The 25,152-nt window shown below is 46.2% G+C and overlaps 1 protein-coding gene across 2 annotated transcripts in view; it reads right to left on the minus strand.

Annotated features, from left to right (window-relative positions):
* The window catches only part of PEAR1 (platelet endothelial aggregation receptor 1), a 45,406-nt gene extending 28,848 nt beyond the window's left edge, over positions 1 to 16,558 (minus strand). For both annotated transcript variants that reach the window (XM_036757903.1, XM_036757902.1), the window contains exon 1: positions 16,456 to 16,558. The gene's annotated coding sequence lies outside the window, so the exon portion shown is untranslated. The remainder of the gene's footprint in view (positions 1 to 16,455) is intronic.
* Positions 16,559 to 25,152: the final 8,594 nt, after the last annotated feature.

The raw sequence follows: 25,152 nt of genomic DNA on the forward strand, positions 1-25,152 counted from the left end.
TCTGTCTCTCTTTCTCTGTCTCTCTTTCTCTCTCTGTCTCTCTCTCTCTGTCTTTCCTCTCTCTCTGTCTTTCTCTCTATCTCTCTCTCTATCTCCCTCCCTCTCTCTCTTCTCTCTGTCTCTCTTTCCTCTCTCTCTGTCTCTCTCTATCTCTCTCTTTCTTTCTCTCTCTGTCTCTTTCTCTCTCTCCATCTCTCTCTCCCCCTCTCTCTGTCTCTGTCTCTCTGTCTCTCTCTCCCCCTCTCTGTCTTCTCTCTCTGTCTCTGTCTCTCTGTTTCTCTCTCTATCTCTGTTTCTCTCTCTCCCTCTCCCGCTCTCTCTCTCTCTCTCTCTCTCTCTCTCTTTATACGTATATATGCCTTATATTTTTACCATATATCACCTCATCTACATCTCTGTAACAATCTCTGAAAAGTCTACACTTTAAGGCTTATGCAATGCTTTCCCTTTGCAAAAAGGACAACTTTGCCCAAAGTTATGAAACTAGCGTTAGTCAGAGATGGCCCTTGAGACCAAGTCTTTCTGTCTCCAAGTCTAAAACTCTATTTGCTTATGACATCGTGATATCTCTCTCATGTGCCTCCCATACACTAACTAACATGTACCCCTTTCCCTGGTCCCGACCCCCAAATAAGAATTATCTCACTGCAGCCTCAGTCCCGCCATGATATCCCCTTCCCAGACCAAATCAGTTCAGTCTCCTTATCAGCATCCTCCTCATCCCCAACTTGTTTCAGCCCACAAATAATGAGGAAATGCTTACATTGATCTATTTTTTCATTCAGTCAGACTTGCCCAGTCTTTTAACTCTTTCAATTATTTACTCATTCCTTCATCCCCTAGTTCATTCAGTCAAAAAATGTGAGCCTGCTATAAGGACCCTTCACATAGGTTAGCCCTCGGGTTAAGACGCTGTCCTCCATCTAAGAGGACATAATTCACTAGCTTTTAAGTCAGATAGATGTAGGTTCAGATCCTATCTTACACAATTGCTAGCTCTATGATCCTAGGGTGGTCACTTAACCTCTGTCTGCCTCAGTTTCCACATCTGTAAAATGAGGAGTGTGGAGAGATCATATACTCAGAGCTAAAGGGAAATTGAATTCAGAGGCCATCAAAGCCCTATGACAGGGGTTAGATTTGCCAATTTCTGGGTTCCCTTCCAGCTCCAACTCTCTGATCCTATGAGAGGTCTGCTCTACACTTTTCCCCTATGAAGACTAGAATCCTGGACTGATGGACCCACATCTCAGCATCCTGGTTATCCTGATTTGGTGGAAATTGCACTGGCCTTGGTCATCAGTTAGAGTACCAGCTTAGCTACGTTTATAGCTGGAAGGTGTCTCAGGGATCATGTAGTCTAACCCTTGCCTAAATTATAAATTCTGCCTAGAATGTCCTTGACAAATGGCAAACCAGAAATGGTCAATTTCTCTGGGTAGATTGTTCCACATTTGACTTGCCTGGTTTTGTTTGGTCTAGACCTGTGATTTTATCCATGAAAGAAGCTCCTGATGTACACTGGTACTCTTGGTGAATACTCCTTTCCCTTGAGCAGATTCGCAACTCATTTGTAATTCACTTTTATTTGAGACGGTACCCAGGGTTACAATTGATTAAGAGACTTGTCCATTGTCACACAGCTGGTTTGATAGAGGCAGGGCTTGAACCAAACAGGTCTTACTGACTCCAAAGCTGCCTTTCACCACCATCCAGCCTTTCTCCTCTGGGTCATAGATTTGGAGTGGGAAGGGAGCCCATTTCATTGGTGCATCTGCTGGACAGCTGTGATCATTAGGGCATTTTCCTTTCTGTGGAGAAAAAAATTTTCCTCCCTATATTTTCCACCTATTAGTCCTAATTATATCATCTGGAGTCAAGTAGAACAAACATAAGTTTTCTTCCATATAACTTATCTCAATATTTTAGGGAGCAGTGAATTCATTGGTGTGGGATATTTCTCTGAAGAAGGTAATTCCAGTCTTTCTATGCCTTCATATAAGCAGCTAGGTGTCCCAAATGATAGAACAGTGGGCCTCCAATCAGGGAGACCTGACTTCAAATCCAGTTTCAGATACTTCCTAAGTGTGTGATCCTGGGCAAGTCACTTTCCACTTACATTGTAGTTACTGAATGTATTGTTTTCCTCGTTCTCTTTATTCTACTTTGCATCAGTTCATATAATTCTCCTGTTAATACAGCTTAAGATTGTGTTAGCTTTTTTGGTTTCCATGTCACATTGTTCATGCACATTGAGTTTTCAGACCAGTAAAACCCCACAGGTCTTTTTCACATGTACTGACTTTCTACCCACATCTCTTCCGTCCTGTATTTGAGAAATTGATCTTTTTTTACCGAAGCGTAGGACTTTACATTTATCCTTAGGAATCTAAATTGCAACTTCAGCCTGCTTGTTCCAGCCTATCACATCCTTTTGGATACCAGTTCTATCACCCACATAGTAGCTCTTCCTATCAGAGATGGATAACTATATTATCTTTACCTTCATCTAATCATTGATCAAAATCCTGATCAGAGTAGAACCACAGGCAGAAACACTAGGTGCTCCACTAAGTAGGGAGCATGACTTTTACTAGCTACATGGACTTAGGAAAATCACTTGCATCTTCTGGGTCTCAGTTTCTTCATCCAAATCTATCTTTCCAGCTTTGTTGACCATTACTTCTCCTCCCATACTTTGCTATCCAGCCAAACTGGTCTTCTCTCTGTTTCTTTCTTTTTTTTTTTTGGAGTGGGGAAGGCAGGGCAATTGGAGTTAAGTGACTTGCCCAAGGTCACACAGCTAGTAGGTGTGTCAAGTGTCTGAGGCCGGATTTGAACTCAGGTTCTCCTGACTCCAGGGCCGGTGCTCTACTCACTGTGCCACCTAACTGCCCCCTCTCTTTTTCTTCAATATGATGGTCCATATCCCATCTCCCAATAGCTGTCCTCTATTCCTGGAATGCATTTCTCCCCACCTTTCCCTCTTAGACTCCCTCTCTTCTTTCAAGACCTAGCTCAAGAATCTTTTTCTACGAAGCCTGGCACCTAGTAGGCATTTGATAAACTCTTGTTTCCTTCCTTTCCCCTCCATTCCTAGTGTTCTCTCTCTCTCAAACTATCTCATGTGCAAGTCAAGACACGGCCCTTATGTCATGCATTCTCTTCAGGACGAACAACAACAATCTCATATTTAATAACTTTGTATCATTCTCTTCATATTTATTATGTAAGCTCCTTGGGAGCAAGGCTGATTTCATTCATTGTATTTCATTCATTCATTTCATTCATTGCATCCTCAGCCCTTAGAACCGTTACTGGCACATAGTAGGTGTTTAATAAGCTTGATTAATTGAGTCACGCAAATCTAAAGTCCCTTCCAGTAGTAGCATGCTGGGTTCTATGTTCTAACAAGGTCCCTCCCATTTCTAACATTTTCTAGTTTTAGGATGTCTAGAGTTGGAGCCAACTGATTCATCTGTTTTATTCTCAGTCTCAGTCAATGTCTTTGTGTCAAGAAACATCTGAGGAGAAGAGAAGGGTTGTGAGCACCTAGAGCTCAACCTCAGACTGACCTGTATGAGATTCTCTTTATCTTCCAATATAAAAAATATTTTACAACTCATATAGGTTTACAAAGTCCTTGCTTTGTAAAATTTATGAAAGACTGAGTCTCTCCTATGAGAGTGTAAGTTCCTTCAGGGCAGGGATTGTTTTGCTTTGAGCTCCATCCCCAACACTTAGCACTGTGCCTGAAACATAGTAGGTGCTTAATAAGTGTTTGTTGCTTGTGCAAATGCTCTCCCATTCTCCAAGTGAGGAAGCTGTGATTATATTTGCTTGTGCAAATACTCTCATTCCAATTCTACAAGTGAGGAGTGATTTCTACTAGGTTACAAAGCTAATAAGTGTCAGAGTCAAGATTTGAACCATCTCTCCGAACTCTTCTCCCCCTTCCCCCTCACCTCCCAGTCTTCTGACTCTAGAACCATTGCTCTCACCACCAGGATGCTTTCCAAAATTTTTGTTGTCATTCGGTCATTTCAGTTGTGTTTGAACCTTTGTGACCCCATCTGGGATTTTCTTGGCAGAGACACTAGAGTGGTTTGCCATTTCCTTCTCCCTACCTATTTACATCTCTGTCCATTTACCCTCCTTACTGTGCCAGATCCCCCAAGGTACGAACCTCTGACCTAGATATCCCTTCTTAGTCTCAATTTCAACCACTAAAATGAAAGGATTAGCCTAAACTCTGGCTCACCTGGCCTAGATGAGGAAAGGAAATCCTTCTTCTTTTAGACTAATGGACACCTTCTAGAGTTATAGATCACTTTAGTGGAGCACTGAAGAGAGGAACAACGAAAAGCAAAGGAGACGCAAACTCGCTTCCTTTCTTGGTCAAATGGTCTAACCCAGTCTCTGAGGTGTAACCTAGGTACTTCCAGGCACCCACAAACAAATCAGAAATGAGGCATCGTGGTCAAAAGCAATGATTTTGGAATGAGAGAGTTGGAAGACTTTGGTTCCAAATTTGACCTCTAATACTTACTGGGTGGTGCAGTCAGAGCCTGGAGTCAAGAAGATCTGAATTCAAACCTAGACTGACACTTACTAGCTGTGTGACCCTGGGCAAGTCACTCAACCCCTATTTGTCTCAGTTCCTCATCTGTAAAATGGGGACACACTGGAGAATTTATCACAGTATGAAAAATAATTCATTTGGACCCCTATTCCATTCCAATCAGTATTAATCGGTTAAATATTTTACATAAATCAAGTAGGGATAATTAGATGGATAGGTTCTTATGGTGGGATTCAAACTTCAATGTAATGTCCACTACTTGTTTAGTCAAGTTATGAGGCTCACTCGCACAACCATGAGAATGCTGACAAAGATATTTCCATCCTGTTTTACTCAAATTCCATATCCAAACCTAGCATGGATGGGATCTCTTAATGCTTTGGAAAGTCCCCCAATTTATTTATGTACCTCTGGATCATTCTCTTTTGTCTAACATGAACAGATGACCATCTTATGACCACTTAGTCAGTGGAGATACCCCATGCTTCACCCAACCTGTGACCCCCGTTAATATGTCATTTTTGACTCTCAACAGCAAAGTCTATCAGCCAATGAGATTCCATATTTTGCCACGCCTCTTTTGCATATTTGGTCCCAAGAAACTAGGAATCCCTGCACCTCTCCCCCTCCTTCCTCCAGCCCCTCTCATTTGCAAACACTCAGAAATGGAACCCAGAAGTCCAAGTGTCCAGGACTCTTTTGCATATTAAATATTTTGCATATTTTTGCATATTTTGCATATTAAACCCTATAAAAACAAGGCCCTTGAAAAAGGAGGCATCTCAGATTATGAGAAAGATATGAGGTCTACTTGAGTAGAGGGACCATGAATTCCTTAATAAAGTGCCATTGGTTCAGGGATCTGCCTCAGTCTCCTTTATTGTAGGCTGGACCATTTTAGTCCCCACACAACTTCAGTATCTTTGCCAAGAAAACGCTGTAGACAAAATTCATGGGATCATGTAGACTCTAACAACATTTATTCCCTGTGTGGGAAAGTCTCTTCATATCTGAGCCTCAGTTTTTATCATCTTTGAAATAAGAAGCTTATGTTATAATGGAAGGGAAGAAGGGGTAGGTAAAAGGAAATGAGTGAACCCTGTTCTCATCGGATTTGGCTTAAGGAGGGAATAACATACACACTCAACTGGGTATCTTACCCTACAGGAAAGTAAGGGGGAGAGGGATAAAGAGGGGATGACAGAAGGGAGGGCAGATTGGGGGAGGAGGTAATCAAAAGCAAACACTTTAGAAAAGGGACAGGGCCGAAGGAGAATATTGAATAAAGGGGGACAGGATAGGATGGAGGGAAATATAATTAGTCTTTCACAACATGAGTATTACGGAAGAACAATACATGTATAACCTATATTGAATTGTTTGTCTTCTCAATGAGGGTGCATGAGGAGGGAAGAAGGGAGAGAATTTGGAACTCATAGTTTTAAAAATAAATGTTAAAAAGTTATTTTTTCGTGCAACTGGGAAATAAGATATACAGGCAATGGGGTGTAGAAATCTATCTTGCCCTACAAGAAAGTAAGGGGAAAGGTGATAAGAGCGGGGGAGTGGGGTGACAGAAGGGAGGGCAGACTGGGGGAAGGGGCAATCAGAATAGATGCCATCTTGGGATTGGGGGGAGGGTAGAGAAGGGGAGAAAATTTGTAACTCAAAATCTTGTGGAAATGAATGTTGAAAACTAAAAATAAATTAAAAATTAAAAAAATAAGTTTATTCTTGATGGCCTAAACTCCTTTGCAACTCAAAATCACATGTTCTCTCATATCTAAATAAGAGAGGGGAAAAACAGGAGGTATATCAATGGCACCTCCCCAGGGGGATCACGACATGAGTGACTTAGGTCTCTGATCACAACAATCCAAGACAGAAGTGTGATGGAGTTCACTACAAAAGACTTGGAGGAGTAGATTGTTCAGTTTTCCGTTCAAGCATTTGCACTTTGGAAACCAGCAAAAACTACAAGTCAGGCGAGTTTATTGCTTTGTTGATTTTGCAGACTTGAGAATGTTAATAATGCAGATTAAATTTGAAAGTATGTCATGTGTATATTTTCCCCCGAGAGATCAGGCTGTTACACATTTTCCAGCACAACACTGATCTAAGAGCACCAGGAGCACGGCCGGATTCGGAAGACATAAACTCCAACTTTTGAAACAATGAAACTGAGTAGAAACTGCGCCCCCAGGATTCCTGCTCCTTAAGCCGAGTGGACAGCTTGTACGAGTGATATAGTAACCCCAGGACACAGAGGGTGGGGCTTGCATCGAGAAGGAGAAAACTCAGCTGATCTGCTTCCCAAGCTACTAGCGATGGGCTGCGTGGGAGGGAAGCGGAGAGGGGGAGGAGATAACAGAGATCAGTGTGTGGTCCAAAGGCAAGAGAGGGATGGGCTGAGGAAAGGTGTGGCCCAGAGCTCTCCTGGCAGGTCCAGGAGCTCAACCCCTGGTGGTCAGCCTCATCTCCTGGTGCTCTCTCCACTACATAGAGAATGGGGAAAAGGATTCAGACACCACTCCCATCCTCTCCACCCCCGTTATAATCTGCACCTTTGTCTCCTTAGCTGGGCTGGGCTTCCTGAGGGTCTCATGTTCCTCCCCTTAAGAAAGAGGGTGTGAAGGTATATGTACAATCTACATTGGGTTGCATGCGGTCTTGGCGGGGGGAGGGGGAAGGAGAGGGAGGGAGAGAAAATTTGGAATCCCAAAACTTGTGGCACTGAGTGTTGTAAACTAAAAATAAAAAATAAATTTATTATTGAAAAAAAGGAGGGTACCCAGGCATCTCTCTCTTCCCAACATCTCACCCCATACACCATCATTGCTTCAATCTACAGCCACTTGAATGTTCTGAAGAGTAGAGAACAGCAGAAAAGTAGTAGGGTGGATAGGCTGGCTTCTGACTTCCCTGGCCTTAAACCAGTTTTGTGGATCACTCCCCTGAAGCTTCCCTCCTCTTCCAGTGAAAACACTGGGGTTCCAGTCCGGAGGCTTCTTCTAGCTGACTTTGTCACCCTAGGCAAGCCATTTAACCCTTCTGGGCCTCAGTGTCTATCAGTAAAGAAAAGGTTAGGCTAAATAATCTCTAAGCTCGATTCATTAAAAAAAAATCTTTTTGAATCTTAATTTTATTGATATTTTTTTTATTTTACAATCCCTTCATTTCTGAACTCACCTGCCCCTTTCCTTTCCATATATCTCTCCCTCTTCCCCTACCCAGGGAGCCATTCCTTGCAACAAAAAATTTAAAAGAAAAAAAATCAGTTCTGCAAAGCCAACTAACACACATCCACCCGGCAAATGGGCACACTACCCACCCTTCAGCTCTCTGAACTTGACAAGCTTTTCTGATCTTCTCGGTAGGGGTCTGGTCCCAAGAAACTAGGAATCCCTGCGCCTCTCCCCTTCCTTCCTCTGGCCCCTCTCACTGGCAAACACTCAGAAATGGAACCCACAAATCTGAGTGTCAAGGACTCTGGCACTGGGGCCCCCTTATAGAGGAGGCTCCAGGCTAAAGAAAACAAAAGCCACCCATCCACTCCATTCTCTCTCTGCCTGACTCCCTTTTTCTCCTGTGCTTCTCCATCTTACTCTCAATGTTCCTTGTACGGGAATGCTACTCAGGCTTTGGGGTCCTGGCATTCCCCAAGTGCTGAGATTAGGAGTTGGGTTATTTGCATATTGATTTGCATGGCCTGAATTCAGGTCCCAGAGTGGGAAGTGCTCCCTGCTCCAGTCACTAACCCTTCCTTCCCGGCAATCAGTTCCCTCTGGCCTTTCTTGAGTGCCAAAAATGAGGCCCAGGAAGAAGGGAGGAGGAAAGAAGGAGTAAAAGGGTATGGAAGGGAGGGAGAGAAGATGGAGAGAGAGAAAGAAGAAATGAGCAGTGAGAAACTAGGGAGAGAAGAGAGGGGAAGAGGGGAATGTGGGAGAAAATGGGGAGGGGGGAAAAGAGACAGGGAGAGGAATAGAAAGTGGAGAACAGGAAGAGAGAAAAGAGGAGAGAGAAGAATGGAGAGAAAGAAGGGAAGAGGAGAAGGAGGAGAGGGGGAGAAATGAAGGGAAAAGGAGAATGAGAGGGAGAGGAGACAGAGGGAGAGGAGGAAGGGAGAAGAGAAGAATGAGAGGGAGGAAAAGAGAAGGTTGGGGAGAGTGGGGATAGGGAGGGGGTGAGAGGATAAAAAGAAACAGAGAGGGGGAACAGTGAGGGGGAAAAGCTACCACAAGAATGTGATCATCGTGGGAAAGATAGTATTTACAGTCAGATAACTGACACTTTTCTCTTTCCCACCTCCAACAAGAGATCTGGAAATAGCTGGGATCCCTGCCAGGGTCCAAGAATCCCCCCAGTTGGAGCCTAGCTAGTCCCCAGATTCCATCACCACCCACCCACCCCAGACCTGCCCCCTAGACATTGCCTACTGCCCAGCACCCTTTCCTAATTCTCTCCTGCCCTTGGCTTTTCTGAACCCCCTCCTTTAGATCCCTCCTTTACCTTCACTGTTCCTCAGAGTCCCTCCCAGGCCTAAGGGTGAAGGTCGAAACAAGTCTCTGGGCAGGGGAATCTATTTCAGCTGAGCAGCAATAGGGTTGAAGCCTGGCTTACAGCAGTTAGACAGTCAGATAGCAAGAACTTTCTGGTTTCATATCCTTGTTAAGAACCCCAACCTACTGCCCTGTCCCCCATCTCCCTTCATGCCTTCATGTTCCACTGGTCCTAATCCCAAGAAAAGCTGTTTCTCATTATCCTGAAGATACCCCAACCTCCAAGTTGATCCGGGAACAGATCTGGGGCCGCAGACGCTGACAGAGGGAAAGGAAGTGGTGGGGGGAGGGAGCCAGGCTCCCCTAGGGAACCTGATCCCCCCCAAGCATTGGGCCACCCTCCAGGAGAGTCACCAGGCCAAGGGAGGGGCAGGACATAAAGTTCTGGGCCCAGGTCTGGCTCAATCCCACCTGCTCCCCACAACCCCCATCCATAGAATCACTGAGACCTCTGAGTAATGGCACGACTATCTCTGGGCTTCAAACTCCCCCTCTCTCCCCTGTTTCTGTATCTCTGAACCTCTTTCCCTTGCCTCTCTCTCCCTTTGCCTCTGTCTATGTCGCTGTCTCTCCACATTTTTCATCTTTCTCCCTATCTCTGTTTTTCTGTTTTTGACTGTACCTCTCCCATAGCTGTCTCCCTTTTGCCCCTGTCTCCTTCCCAGCCTCTCCATCTCTCTTTCTCTCTCTCTCTCTCTCTCTCTCTCTCTCTCTCTCTCTCTCTCTCTATCTCTCTCTGTTCCCTCCTCTCCTTCTCTGCTCCCACACACACACAAACTCCAGGGGTTCTTCCCTCACATAGACAGACAGGTTTATTTTTGAAGCTTGACTTATGAACTTCTACAACCAACAGTTTGCCTGCCTCTCTGATTCTGCCTTCCCCTTGGGTGAACTAGCATACACAAAGTCACATTCACACACACACACACAAACTTTTGAATTCTCATGATGCTTTTAGCTAACCCAAGCTTCTGCTCAACTGGGTGGTGAGGTAGAGTACTAGATTTGAAGACCGAAAAACCTGAGTTCAAATCCCATCTGTGGCTTTTGCTAGTTGTGACTTCAGAAGAAAAATCACTTAACTTATCTGAGCCTTGATTTCCTCACCTGTAGAATGGGGATACTTCTAGCATCTATCACACAAAGTTGTTTTAAGGCCCAAATGAGACAAAGTGTCAAGTGAATTATAAACCTTAAAATGTCATACCAAGGTGTATGTAAAGGAGCTAGGTGGCTCAGTGGATAGAGAGCTGGACTTAGAGTTAGGAAGACCTGAGCTCAAATCTGGCCTTATAAACTTACTAGTTGTGTGACCCTAGGCAAGTCACTTAAGTTATATTTGCCTCAGTTTCCTTAACCGTAAAATGAGGATAAAAATAGCACCTCCCTCCCAGGGGTATTTTGAGGTTCAAAAGAGATGACACCTATAAAATGCTTAGCAGTGTCTGGCACATAGTGGGTAGTATATAAATGCTAGCTATTATGGTTATTTATTTATATATCTAACTGATTATTATTATTTATACTGTCCCTTCCCATAAACCGATCCCTGTATCAGATCATAGGCATGAGACCAACCAGGAACAAAGCAGCCTCTGACCCACAAGTACCAGGATAGGAAGTGTGAGTGTGAGCTGCTTGATGGTCAGGAAGCATTGGGTGGTGACCAAGAGGGGGTGGGCCTCAGCTTGCTCAGCAGCTCAGGAAATAAGAGCTTGAGGGTCCCTGGCCCGAACTGTTTACTAATCAGGAAATGTGAGAGCTAGGCCTTGGGTGGGCAGAGGGAGACAAGGAAAGAAAGACAGAGGGACCACAATTCTGATCGCCACTGGGGCTGGGGAGCAAGTGTAACCTGTGGCTGCAGGAATATTCTCATTTCCAGTTCTCCTTGGAATGGAAGTTAAACCATCTTAACACACACACACACACACATACACACACACACACACACACACACACACACACACACACCCCGATCTCCTACTGCACACAAACACATTGTAGCCACTTATTGACTACAAGATAAAAACTAAAGTTCTCAGCTCAGCTTCCAAAATCTAGGCCCAAACTTTGTTGTTCAGTTGTGTACAAATCTTAGTGACTCCATTTGGGGTTTTCTTGGCAAAGGTACTGGAATGATTTGCCATTTCTTTATCCAGCTCATTTTGGAGATGAGGAAACTGAGGCACACAGGGTAAAGTGACTTGCCTAGGGTCATATAACTAGTAAGTGTCTGAGTCTGGATTTAAACTCAAGATGAGTCTTCCTGACTCTAGGCCTAGCACTCTAGCTGCTGTGCTGCCTCGATGCCCTAAGGGCAAAACTTTATCTCCCACTAAACTCTTGTAGCAACTTTCTACTTCAGCCAGCCCAGCTCAGTTTCCCGTGTTTGCCTTTTTTGCCTTTGCTCCTGCGGTTCTCTCAAATATCCTCTTAGACAGTCTATATTCTGAAATCTTACCTATCCTTGGTCAAATATTACTTGGTCCGTAAAGCCCTTTGCTGATTACCCCAGTTGGAAATGACCACTCCCTCTCAACTCCGAAAAGCCCTTAGTATCTACATGACTCGTTCCAATTCACCAAACATTTCTTAAGAGCCTATTTCGTGCAAGCCTACTATGTAGTCTCTTGGGGCCCCCAAGGAGCGGACATTCTACGAGGGGGCAGCTCATTTGAGTCAGGAGGGAAATCAGGAGAAGCCTTACATGGGGCAGGCATCTAGGCTGAAGATTGCAGGAAACTCAGAGGTCACATTCAGCCTCATTCTTTGAAGGGAACATTCTCTTTAATGGGAAAACCACTGGCCCCAGAGAGTTCAGGGCGATGACCTTAGGAGGGTCCTGCCTAGGTTAGAGTCAGAAGCCCTGGCCTGACTCTTTAAGGAGTCCTCATCTTTCTGAGGGGCAGCTAGGTGGTGCAGTGGATAAAAGGATCAGGAAGACTCATCTTCCTGCATTCAAATCCGGCCTCTGACACTAGCTGTGTGGCCCTGAGCAAGTCACTTAACCTTGTTTGCCTCAGTTTCCTCATCTATAAAACGAGCTGGAGAAGGAAATGGCAGACCACTCCAGTATCTCTACCAAGAAAACCCCAACAGGGTCATGAAGAGTAGGACTAAACTGAACAACAACATCTCTCTGAGCCCATTTCTTCATCGGTAAAATGGGGATAATATATGTTCACTACCTACCTCATTAGACTATTGTTAGGAAAGCACTTGATAAGCCTTAAAACTTACTAGAAATGTAAGCTATTGTGTTGATAGACACGTGATGCATGAGTGAACATTTCCAGTCTCCTCAGATAAACTGTAAGCCTCCTGAGGGCAAGAGCTGTGTTTCATTCATCTTTCTATCTGCTCAACACCCGGCATAGTTCTGGGACATAAGAGATACCTAATCATATCTGATGATGATGATTTCCACATGGGGCATTGGAAGCAGGGAACTAGAGGAAGAGGTGAGACTGGACTGGAGGGGGAGGGGTAGGAGGGGAGAGATGAATTTGATGACCTTGGGAGGGTCCTACTACTCTTTCAGTTCCAGCTCCAGCCCCAACTGTACTTAAGTATCTCAGGGAGCCAAATCCTCACCTCAATGCCTCAATCCCTGTTCTAGTCTTACCCTGGTCCCCAACTTTGTACTGACCCTACTCAGGCCCAAATGGTCACTCCCTTCAACCCCAATAAATCCCAACTTTTATTACAAGGGAAATGGAGGCGAGGAATTTAGTGGCTTCCCTACTCACTCCCCAGTTCACTAGACCAGATAACAGAAGTGGGGAGTTCAATTCCAAGTTCTCTCAACTCCAAGGCCGCTATTCAATCATCTTTGTTGGGACTGCAAGAGGTCAGGCTGAAGTTAGTACTTCCCAACTATTGTAAAGGACTGACGTCCCCTTTGCCCTGACCCTGGGAACCCCTGGCTGCCCAGTCTTGCCAGAGGAATGTCAGATATCTGAACTTCAAATTCCTTTGCTGTGACTGGTCGATAGTGAGGTGGGGAAGGGAGGGCATTGAGTCATCCGGAACTGAGTCACCTGGGGGGCACGCTCATCACCACCCCCTCCCACCTCTTCATCCTATTAGTCCCTGGATTCTTATTGTCCAGTCCACAATGCCTTCCCCACAAACTTCCAGGACCAGGAATGGCACTCTTGACTATGAGGTCTGGCTTAGAATAGGAAAAGTAAAGACTGACACATAGGGAGAGGAAAGAGAAAGGACCCAGGAGGTCCCAAGACACCCTCAACCCCATCTCCTTTATTTCTCTTAACTTTTTGTCTCTTTGTCTCTCTTGCTGATGTCTCATTATGCGTCACTCTCTACAACTCTTTATGCCCCACCCCTAAACCCCAACCTGTGTTTCTCTTTCTTATTTTTAGCCTTCATTTTTCTTTCTGGGCTCTTTCTGCACCCTGACTCTCTTATCTTCACTTCCCTTTGTGGTCTTTTTGGGCTTTCTTGGCCACCCTGTCTAACCTCTCTTTGTATTTTTTTTAACCTCTCTTATCTTGGTCTTCTCACTCTCTGTCCTCTTTCTTTGCTTCCCTCTTCCCTTCCCCCAGTTTATCTTTCCTCTTTTTGCATTCTTTCTGTCTGTTTCTCTATGTGCTCTTTCTATCCTTTCTCTGGTCTCTAACTTCTGTCTTCTTTGCCTTCTTTTCTCTGAGTGTCTCTCTCTTTGTTTTTGCCCCCTCTCTGCTTCTGTTTCCTCTCTGAGCTCTCCCTCTACCTTCTATGTTTCTTTGAATCTTCTCCTGTCTCCTCTCTTCTCTCTCTCTCTCTCTCTCTCTCTCTCTCTGTCTCCTCTCCAGTTCCTATCTTTCTATTTGCCTCTGCCTCTGCACTCCCTTTCTGTCACCTCTTTTTGCTCTCTCTCTCTCTTTGCACACACTATCTCTTTCTGTTTCCTCTCTGGCCTCTCTCTGTCTCTCTACTTCTCTGCATTCTTTAAGTCTCGTCTCTCTGCCTTCTTTCTGCCCTATCTCCTATTTTGCTGCTCTCCCCAATCGAGCCCCAAGCCTTGTCTCTTTCTTTTTTTATTCCCTTAATTCTTCATTTTGTGCCAGGGGCTAGGAGCTGACCTGACTCGCTAATGAGAACTAATGGTTGCCAGGATAGTCTCTCCAAGATAACCTATGCTCATTTCACTTGAAGCCTTCCTATCTTAACCCCTGAGGTAGATGAGATTTTGTTAATGGCAGAATTTCAGTTTCCACGGCAGGTGAGTGGAGAAGAAATTAGGAAGTGGGACCTTGCTGGCACTCAAATTTATATGCCAGCTGCTTCAGCTGAAGGTCCTGCCTACCCTAAATCTAGCCTTCCTAGTCCTCTCATCCGCTCCCCCCCCAGCCCACCCCACATCAGGCCACAGCCTCTACTCCCTACAAACTGGGAGGGTACGGGGAAAACAAGACCACAAAGCTCTATCTGACTCCAGGTTTCCGATTGGTGGACAGAGCTGTCCAGGATGGAGAAAGTTTCCTTTTCTGGGAGAGTCTGATAGGAGAGGAGGGGAATCAAATACCAACATTCCCCCCACACGCCCTCTTCTCCACCCCATTCCTCAACTCCTAGGAAAAGATGAAGGGAGGGACAAACCCTGGCATCCTAATTTCTAGCCACCACAGAGAACAACTCAACAAACAACTCAATTACAATAGATCAGATGGGAAGTTAGATTATGGGAAGAACTTCCCAGTAGTCAGGGATGGGAGATGTAGAAATAAATGGAGTTTGTTTAGAGGAAAGGAAGCTCTCACTCTCCTACTTACACACACACACACACACACACACACACACACACACACACACACCCCAATCATGGGCCTAGGGGTTTTTTTGACCAGAGGTAGGGGAATGGATGAGATGACCTTTCCAGTTTCCTATCTCCTGCTCCTCTACTACGGCAAATAACCAGGGTGAGGTGAAATCTGGGGATCCTGCGCCAAATCCTAGAAGTGGAGCTGCATACCCAGTACTCCCCTTCCCCCAGAGCCTGGGAACCTCTGTCCAGCACAGGCTGTTCCCAGTCCTCAGGGACCAGGGGTCAGAACCCAGCCCTGCTTGAGAGAAGCTGTCCTTAAACGGTTAGCTCAGAGCATTGGGAAGTTGGACCAGGGAATGAGCTGAGGAAGGAGGAGCTGGGAAATGGTCAGCAGGCTTTGAGTCACGGGAGGCATTGGGAGTCTGAGTGCAATTTAACTCAAGAAACATTTTAAGGGCCCGCTATGTACCAGGCACTGAGCTAAGTGCTGAGGGTACCCACCCCCTCCAAAGGGCAAAAACAGTCCCTGCCCACCAGGAGTGCCCAATATAACAGAGGAGAAGACCTCTTTCTGGTCTTCTTCCTCTTCGCCCCACCTGCTCCTCAGACACATTTATGCTTCACAACTGGGGACAAGGATGTTAGATCCTCAGCCCTCTCCTTGTCTTGTACCTCAGTTTACTCCCAGAAGTGTATTATGGGACTTAGTATGTCTGAATTCTGTCCCTTCCTCTCTTCTTTCCCTGGACTCCATAGCTAGAGATAGTGTGAGAATGAAGGGCCAGGATACCTAGGTTCCTTCTCTTCTCAGTACCTCAGTTTCCCCTCCTTCCCACTCCACCCCTTCACCGCCTCCAAGGTCCAGGAACAAACTTTCTTCCAGGTATTGAGAAACAGACACAAGAGACTGAAAGAAGGGAGATAGATCATTCAGAGCTGGGGGGTTGGATTAGAGTAGCTTTAGATGGAGGCATGAGGAGGATCCCTTCTTTGCTTTACGAGGAATGAAGACAAGGAGGGAGGGGAATCACGAAGCTCTGGGGTTCAGCTACAAAAGCCCCCAACTGTGAACTTCAAAAGATACTTATTTGCATATCATTTACATGCAGAGCCATTATTGACTACAAGTACAAAAAGCCCCCTCACTCTCGCCCCTCTCTTCCCACAGTCTTGCCCAGCCCCTGCCCCGGCTCTCTGTCACTTTCCCTTATTCCTCGGTAGGTCAGTCTCTGTCTCTCTTCCTTCCCTTTCTGATCCTAATTCCTAGGGAGCTCAGAGTTGGAGGATGAGGGTGTCCTGTTTAGGAAAACACATTTGTAGCACCCCTGGGCAGAGTCACGCAAACCTCCAGACCTATCCCTCTGATGCCCAGCCTCTGGCTGTCTCCCATTCCTCTGGTATAGAGTACCCCCATCCCAACCTCCCCTTTAGCCCCAGCACCAAAAGGATCAGTCACCTGCTTCAGGCTTTGGGTCACTTGCCTCTGATGCAGAGTACCCCAATCCCAACCTCCTCTTTAGCCCCACACCAAAAGAATCACTCACCTGCTTCAGGCTTTGGATCTCTTGTCTGACTAGGGTAAGGTCTTTGGGGAAGCTGGAGATACAAGGTCCGGGATCTGGGGCAAAGGGGGCCAAGGGAGTCCTGGCTGAGTCTGAGCCCAACTGTGGGAGCAGCCAGGGGGAAGCGGAGGAGAGTAGGGCGCGGTATGGGGAGGGGGGCAGGAAGGGGGTGGGAACTCTGGCCCTCGACTCAGGCAGGAAGTTTTGACAAGGAAACTGCGAGCAGTATGGAGAGGAGGGGGGATGAGGGAATGGGAGGGAAAAGAGAGACAGAGACAGAAAAGAGACTGATGCGGAGGAACTGGAAAAGGCAGAGGTATACATGTAAACAGAGATTCTGAGACCTGGGAGATTGGCAGTCCCAAGGAGACATCCAGAGCCCCAGGTGAATGGAGAGACTCCAATACAAAAACCAAAGACTGAAGACAGAGACAGAGAAACAAAGGCATAGATTAAACAAACAAACAAACACCGGGAAAGAAAATGATTTAGAGAAGAGCTAGAGATGAGCCCAAAGATTTAATACAGACGCAGTCCACGCTGCCCCTCTCCTCCCCTCCCACCCTAGAAAGGTCAGGGAAGGAGGATGAGGGATGAAGGGCCTGGATCTCCCTCCTTGACCTGCTTGGATTAGGCCAGTGACTGTGGAAGGGAGAAGCAAGGAACATCAGGTCACCTTTTATTTTAGATCTGCAATACCCTATGGTGGGGAAGGGAAAGAACAAGCATTTGTTAAAGTCTATTCTGTGCCTGGCACTGTGCTAAGCACGTTTTATAAGTGTTATACCACTCGGTGCTCACGCACTGCTCTGAGAGCTGGATGCTATGGTTATTATCTTCATTCCTACTTTATAGTTGAGGAAGCTGAGGGTTTTTTTGGGGGGGGGGGGGTGGAAAGGGTTGTTGTTCTTGTCTGTTTGTTTAAGTGACTTGCCCAGAGAATAAGTATCTGAGGCCACATTTGAATTCAGGTCTTTCTGACTCCCACTGGGTCACCAGCCGCCTCTGCTTAGAGAATGAAGGGAAGGACTTGCCTTCCCAAGGAGCAGAAGGATCATGGGATCATAAGATTTAGAGTTCTAGGTGTTCTTTAAAGATCACAAACATCAAGCCTCTCATAAGAGAAGGGGGTGGGTGTCTCCAGGCTGTCCTGTGGTTTTCCTAGAGTCCTAAAGAATGGAACTGTCCCTGAGGGGCCCAGTGGTTGCTGGGAATCTAAAAGCATCTGTCCACATCTGCCAGATGGCTAGCTACAGGGGAATCCAGGAGAGGAGCTCCATCTGGTGGCTCATGAGGCATCCTTCCCCTTAAATAGAAGCATGGGCCAAAATGTACAAGGGTGCAGCTGGCGGGCGGGACTCCTGGGTCTCTGAGCTTGGAGGGGGTGCAAGGAGAAGGGGCAGTCCATCTGTCATCGTAAGAATTGCTCAGTGCTGACTCCAGATGGAAGAGGTTCCATTAGAGAGACAGTTCTTTGTGAAGGACTTTTAAGAGCAATAGAAGTCCCATAAACCTGAGGGCCCTGAGGCCAGGGGGTAGATTGTGCAGGCTTGAGGCTGGGGACTGTTGGGCTGAGCAGGACCTATAGGGGAAAAAAATTGGACTAGGTTTCGCTTCCACTTTTCTCTGCAATGACATAACACACCTCCAGAGGGCAGCAGAGACCTGAAAACCTGCTCCAGGCTGGGCGATCTCTAAGCGCCTTATCTTGAGAAGAGAAAGGACCAACTTTATGGAAGAGCAGGGCATAGAGAGTGGGAAAAGGACCCACTTCCTTCTCCCAGACGACCTTGAAAGGGAGCAAAAGAGAGGATATCTGGACTTGGGACCCTTAGTGAGACTCCTGCCTTCTCAAGCCCTGTCCCACTTGGCCCAATTCATTGTCTCATCCCCATCTCAGGGTCGATGAGTGGGATTAGGAAAAGGTAGCATCATATCTTTCTTCTACCCATTCTCATTTTTTTTCGGATGGCGGCAACTTGTGGCTGGGGGAGGGTGAAGCAAGGAGTTTCACCTCTTTCTGCTTTGGAGTTTTCTACCAAAGACCCAGGCTTGGTGGGGAAAAGAGCCCGATACAGACTTGGAGTCTTCAAACCTTAGGTCAGTTTCAGTGATATAGGTAAGAATACTGGCACCCAGTAATACAAAAGACTGTCTAGAATATCCGAGAGAGAGAGACAGAGAGAGACAGAGACACAGAGAGAGAGAGAGGAGAGAGAAAACATACCATATGTAACACTGCACACAGCACACACGACCATAGATTGCCCATAGCATACCCAATCACATTCAATAGTGTACACTTTTACATAGTCTACACACAACCCCAAATAATATTGCCCAGTCACCCACAGCTATAAGTCAAGTCAACAAATTTTGTTTTTCTTTTTATCTTGTTTATTTTTTGTTACATTTTGAGTTCCAAGCTGCCTCCATCCCAACCTCGCATTAGAGAAGGCCAATGGGTTATCTATCTATCTATCTATCTATCTATCTATCTATGTGTCTATGTATATTATATGTATACATACATGTATGTGTGTATATATTTGTGCACACACATGTGGAACCATACAATACACACTTCCACCCAGCAGTTCTTTCTCTGGAGATGGATAGCATTTTTCTTCATGAGTCCTTCGTAATTGATTCGAATGTTGACGTTATTCAGAATAGCTTAGTCATTCACAGTTATTCTTTGAATAATATCTGCTGTTCTTGGATACAATGTTCTCTTGGTTCTGCTAGTTTCACTCTGAATCAACAAGCATTTATTAAGCACCTACTATGTGCTAGGCACTGCATTATTAATTGTTTTAATGGAGGCAACCAGGTGATGCAGCATCTAGCACACTGGGCCTGGAGTTCGAAAGACCTGAATTCAGATATGGCCTCAGGCGCTAGCTGTGTGATCCTGGGCAAGTCACTTAACCTCTGTCTGCCTCTGTTTCCTAATTTGTAAAATGAGGATAATAATAGCACCTACCTATCAGTGTTGTTGTGAGTGTCAAATGAGACAATATTGGCAAAGTGCTTAGCACTGTACCTGGAACATGATAGGCGCTTAATAATTGCCTGTTCCCATCCCTTTCTTTTCAATTAACCGCACACAATAGTGAGCCTGTACGCACACCTCACATATCATACGGCATATAATCCCATATAACGACACACAATGTGGCACGCGACTATGTACAATGTTGTGCTTAACTCTTATCACCCACAAAATATGGCAAAGAGCCCCAGATGCACCATATGTCATAATCACAGGCCTTGTTGCACTTACCTCCCCTCTTACAAGAAAGGGTTCCATGTATATTCACTGTGGTGCAGGGAGGATTAACACACACATACACACATACGCATGTACACACACCCAGTATGCCTTTCTGCCCAATTAGGCCTTCACTAAATGCTATGGGATGAGAATGCCCACATATTCGTGATCAGACTCATACCCCTGCTTCTCCAACCTCTAACTCTTAATGCCTTCCTCGAACTCCATTATTTTTTTTTCTGACCAGCCTGGAGCACAACCTACAAGAGCCTTGGAGTCAAGCTTCCCAGCTGAGCCCTGCCCGTTTCCATGGAGCTACCTCAGATGACCCCCCCCCAGAAGTGCCAGTTTCATGAACCCCCAGGAGCCCCAGTTTCATGAACCCCCAGGAACCCTAGTTTCATGAACCCCCAGGAGCCCCAGTTTCATGAACCCCCAGGAACCCTAGTTTCATGAACCCCCAGGAGCCCCAGTTTCATGAACTCCCAGGAGCCTCAGTTTCATGAACCCCCCCATACTCCCTTGAGATCCCTGCTTCCTTCTTTCTGTGGACCTAGGCATCCTGCCTCCTAGTGTCCCTTCTCCACGGGGCAGGGAGCTAGACACTCCAGCTCCCCACTGCTACCTTCCCCCCTCCTCATCTCCTTTGCAGCTGTAATCACAGTCCCAGTGCCCGAACCCTCCCCCTCCTCACTGATAATTGGGGTTGATTTAGGGGCTACCAGGGGAGAGAGGGGGGGCTAATGGAGCTAGTGGGGGGCGGGCTGGTGATGAAGGGAAGGATGAGAGGCAATTAACAGTCTTGACATCAATGGGAGTTATCTAATGCACTCTCTATGAATAGCTAAGTGTCTTGGTTTGGTGGTGGTGGTGGGAGGCTGCTCCCCCCAACTCTTCCAGGACCTGGCTTTAGGAAGGATCCCAGCTCCAGGGTCTTATCTCACTCTCAGATTCTGGAGCAGCAGGAGAGATGGGGGATAGACAGCAGGGAGGACTTTCTAACAGGCGAGGGAAAGGAACAGGGGCTAGTGCAAACACAGGGACGAGTGCTGGGGAAAGGGGCTTAAGGGGAAAAGGTAGAGTTAGAAGTTCGAGGGGAACTTGGAGAAGAGGGGTTGGAACAGGGGAGGGGCATTGATCCGTGTAGACTATGAGATTGGAGAAGGGAGAGAGATAAGAAGAGCAGTATTCCCATTTCTCAGCAAGGGCCCCTCCCCCTCAGAGTGCAGGATGAATTCTATCCCTCGCTGGGGACTGACTTCTGATTAATACCAACATTAGATATGAACACTCTCCCCTACTGGCCTCTTGGTCATTAATTACCTCCTCTCCCTGCCCCCTAGGGTAGGGAAAGCAGTGTTCCTTGTGAGGCAAAAGACCCAAGTGTCCTAACCTCTAGCTTAGGGGGACCTTCCTTTCCCCCTTTGCCCCCAGCCTCCTCCTCCTACTTCCAAAGGAAAAGGGAGCAGGAAGAAGGAAGGAAGGAAGGAAGGAAAGAAGGAAGGAAGGAAGGAGGGAGGGAAAGGAGGGACAGAAGTATTCTTTTTTTCTTTTGTCACTCTCTCTTTTGTGTCATCAATTCCCTCATACTCTCAATCCCAGGCTCTGTGCCCTTTCCCCCCATCTCCTTGCCTTCTCTTCCAGAGTCTCTCACTGCCTTGGAGAAGTCCTTCTTGTGTTCTAACTACCATCCCTCCTGCTGCCATCTTATTTATACATGTGTCAAACTAAACAGAAATTAAAGTCTTCAGATTTTAGTCCCAAGGGGGAACATATATGTGCACACACGTATACTCAGATGCAGATACCCACTTAGACACACACACACTCATATACTGACTTAGGTTCTTTTGTACACACAAGATCCCAGATAGACTGCATAGACATATACACATATATAAATACAAACCAAAGGTGTCAAGACAATCTTAGGGTCATCCTGAGTTGAGATGTAGGGTGTGGGGTACATGATATTAAGATATGGATCTTAATGTCCCCCTACAATGAACATCCAGGACAGTGTCGAAGGGGCTGAAATGTCACAGAGAATAAGTGATCTGCTACTAGAGAGATAGATGTTTGGAAGGAAATCTCTGGACATGAAGGTTGGCACTCATGTATCTCTTCTCTGTGTCTAGCTCCTAACATTATTATGTGTATACAGTAAGGGATTAATAGGTGTCTGTTGTATACCAGGTATCTTCAGGCTTGCTGCCCAGGAGTTGCCTTATCTCTCTCTAATCTGTACTCAACAAGGTATAAAATTTCCTAGACAAGATCAACTCTTTGACAAGGTAAGAATTGACCTTGCCCTTGGGTCTTGATTGGCCCTTGTTGTGGTCCTTTGTCCTACCATTAGGATGATGAAGTTCATAGTTAAGGAACTGCAGTATTAATGAAAATCAACAAGTTGATCCCTCGTAGTTCTGAGCTTCGCTCCTGGTGTTGGCCCTGGTCTCTCTCGGCCACTGAAAGAGAGAACCAGAGAAAGAGTGAGGGGAACTGACAAGGACTGCACATGTGCATGGACTACATGACCTGGAAAGAGCTCTGCCCATCTCTTTGACCCCTTCAGGGAATCACTTGCATGTCATGAACTACTACAACAACAACCAGAAACAAAAGCAAAAACAAAATGGCTCCAGCTAGAGATAGAATAGAAGAGAGGATCTCCCAAGAGAGAGAAGCTTCCCAGAAGTTCTTCTGAGAGAGAGAACAAAAACAGAGGGGGCTGTCATTGTGTTGTGAGACGTGAAGGACTATTGGACCTATCCATTTGCTGATATTGTGGATCACGTGGATTCTACAGGTCCAAAGAAAAAATTGAATCTATCAGAGGTTGGGATTGCTTGACTGTCTAGCAACCCCAAGGTTTCCCCTGGGAAGGAGCTCATCTAAGGCAGTATTTTAACTCTGGAGAATTAGACAAAGTCCCTGGGGAAAGCAAAAACTCACTAGAAGTGAGGCAGCTTGATTCTCTAGCAATCCTGACTTATCTTCTCCTCGGGGTGGAAGGGGAGGTCTACCGAGGATAATACTAACAGACTCGAGGTCTATATAAATCCCTGTAGAAGGTATAAACCCACTGAGGGAAGGAGAATTGTTCCAGCTGATTGTTGGCTCAGGTATTTGTTCTTTGGGTTTCCTGCTAAATAAAACTTGTCCTATATTTGACGTTTTGTTAGCCTGAGTGCTTGCTTGGGAACTCAAGACTTTTTTAGACAGGAGTCGAATTCATATATTCCCAGGGTAAAGTGGGTAGAAGTATAAAGCAAAGAGTTTTGAGAGTAGTCCCTAATGTGAGCCCAGTTCTTATGATCACAGAGACTATAACTGAATTGAATGGAATTGAACGGTGCTTTGCGCGTAATTGATGCTTAATAAATGTTGAATTGAATTAAATTGAGTAGAGGCTTTGCCTTGGTGAAGGGAATGAATGCATGTATATAAGTTTCAAGTCTCTCTCAGGAGCTGGTGTCTTTCCCTGGGTTATCTGGGGAGTTAGGCGCAAGGAAGGCTAATAATCTTTGTCCCTTAGAAAGAAGTCTGACACATGGACACATAATATACTCACACTCATCTCTTTCCTAGGAGGGAAGAGGAAGGAACCGCCTGCCTTGCCCCAACACACCTCCAGCTCCTCAGACTGAAATAGAAGTAGAGATCCCCATCCGCCTTCAAATCTGTTCCCATCACAGAATGGGGACCCCTCCACCCAGCTCGGAGTCTTGTAGACTGAGAGCATTCCAGCCACCTCTGTGGTTTTGCTTTTCCACAGAGGCCCCTCTTCCCTTTCTCTTTTCCCACAAACACCCTTCTGCTTCTCAGACACTGATCTCAAAGCCTCTTTCTTAGAGGGGGACCCAGGCATCCTGTTCCACGTGGGGATGGGGGAGGGATGAGCCTACTGAGCTGGTACTGAGCCACCCTCCTTCCCAGCCCGTTTATAAGGCCAAGTGAGTCTGGAGACACGACAATCGATATCCCTCAAAGATGAAGACGCTAATAACTTTATCCCCTCTTGTCCTCCGCCTCTCACTTACATTAGCTCCAACCACAGGCCCCAGGCAGCTGGGACCTGCAGTGGGAGGGATTTGAGTTGATCTCTGGGCAGAGATGGGAGGTAACCCCTTCGAGCCCAGTTGAGGGAAGGGTGAAGGTTAGACTGCAGGAAGGACTACCCAACATTTCCAGAAGGGAGGCCCAGAAATAAAAGGGATGGGGGAGGGGGCATCAAGGGAAGATGGACTAAAGAAAGCTTAGAAAGTCATCTGCTCTACTCCCCCCAACCACACTGAAAGAACCCAACCTTGGGCTCTCTTACTATACACCCCACCTCCTGTGCTCCTTCCCCCCGCCCCCGCAATGCTGACAGGTCCAGCTGGTGTGGTGGGGGTTACTTTGTCCTGTGAGCTTTGATAAGGTAATAACAGTAGTTCATATGCCCGTATTGCTTTAAGGTTAAAAAAGTACAGCAACCTTTCTAGGCAATGCATTTTATTATATCCACTTTGTAGATGAAGAAACTGAGATGAAGTGGGGGGAAAAGGCAACTTTACTCACCCAAAGTCATACAGCTAGTAAAAGGTAGAGCTGGGATTAGAACCCGGGTTTACTGCCTCAAAAATCTGAAGTTCTTTCCCCACAACCTCTCATCCTAAGGAGCTGCCTTCCATCAGGAGGAATGAGATGCACAATTGCAGAGGAAGGAATGGTACTGGGACCTCAGGGGCTCTCTTTAGACCCTAAGTCCATAAATTTAGAACTGAGAGAGACCTTAGAGGTCATCTACTCTGACCCTTCCATTTTATAGATGAAGAAAATTAGGCACAAAGTAGGGAGGATAGCCAGGATCTGAATGCCTGATTCTCTGACTCTAAAGCCAGTAGCAGTCTTTCCACTATACCGTGGAAACCACCTTTTTTCTCTCCTTCCCTTCCTGATCTCCCAACCCCACCCTTCCACGACCAGCAAGAAAAGAATTGAGATGGGAGTCTACTAGGTCTGGGTCTGCTCAGCTTCAAAGTCCTCTATGGTCTTCAACTAAGATGCTTTGAGATCAGCCCCACCACTGATCCAGGGATTCAGATCAATGAGGCTTCAAAAGTTGAAGAACGAATTTCTCACATACTACTCCTTCCCCCAAACAGCAGCTACTCAGGGAAGGTAGGACAGAAAGGAGAGGGGAAGGAAATGGGATGAAACCATGCTTTTCACATACCCCATCCTGCCCCCTACCCATTAGCCGTACCTGTCATCTCCCTCTGACTGGAACCTCAGGGGCTGTAGGGAAGCAGAAAGGGGTATGGGAGAGGAATTGGGGGGGGAGGGGCAGAAAAACAGAAAAGAGGAACCACTTGCAGGTGAAAGGAGAAATATCTTGCTTCAAGGGACCACACCCA

This window comes from Trichosurus vulpecula, chromosome 4 (genome assembly GCF_011100635.1).
Source record: "Trichosurus vulpecula isolate mTriVul1 chromosome 4, mTriVul1.pri, whole genome shotgun sequence".
Lineage (NCBI taxonomy): Eukaryota > Metazoa > Chordata > Mammalia > Diprotodontia > Phalangeridae > Trichosurus > Trichosurus vulpecula.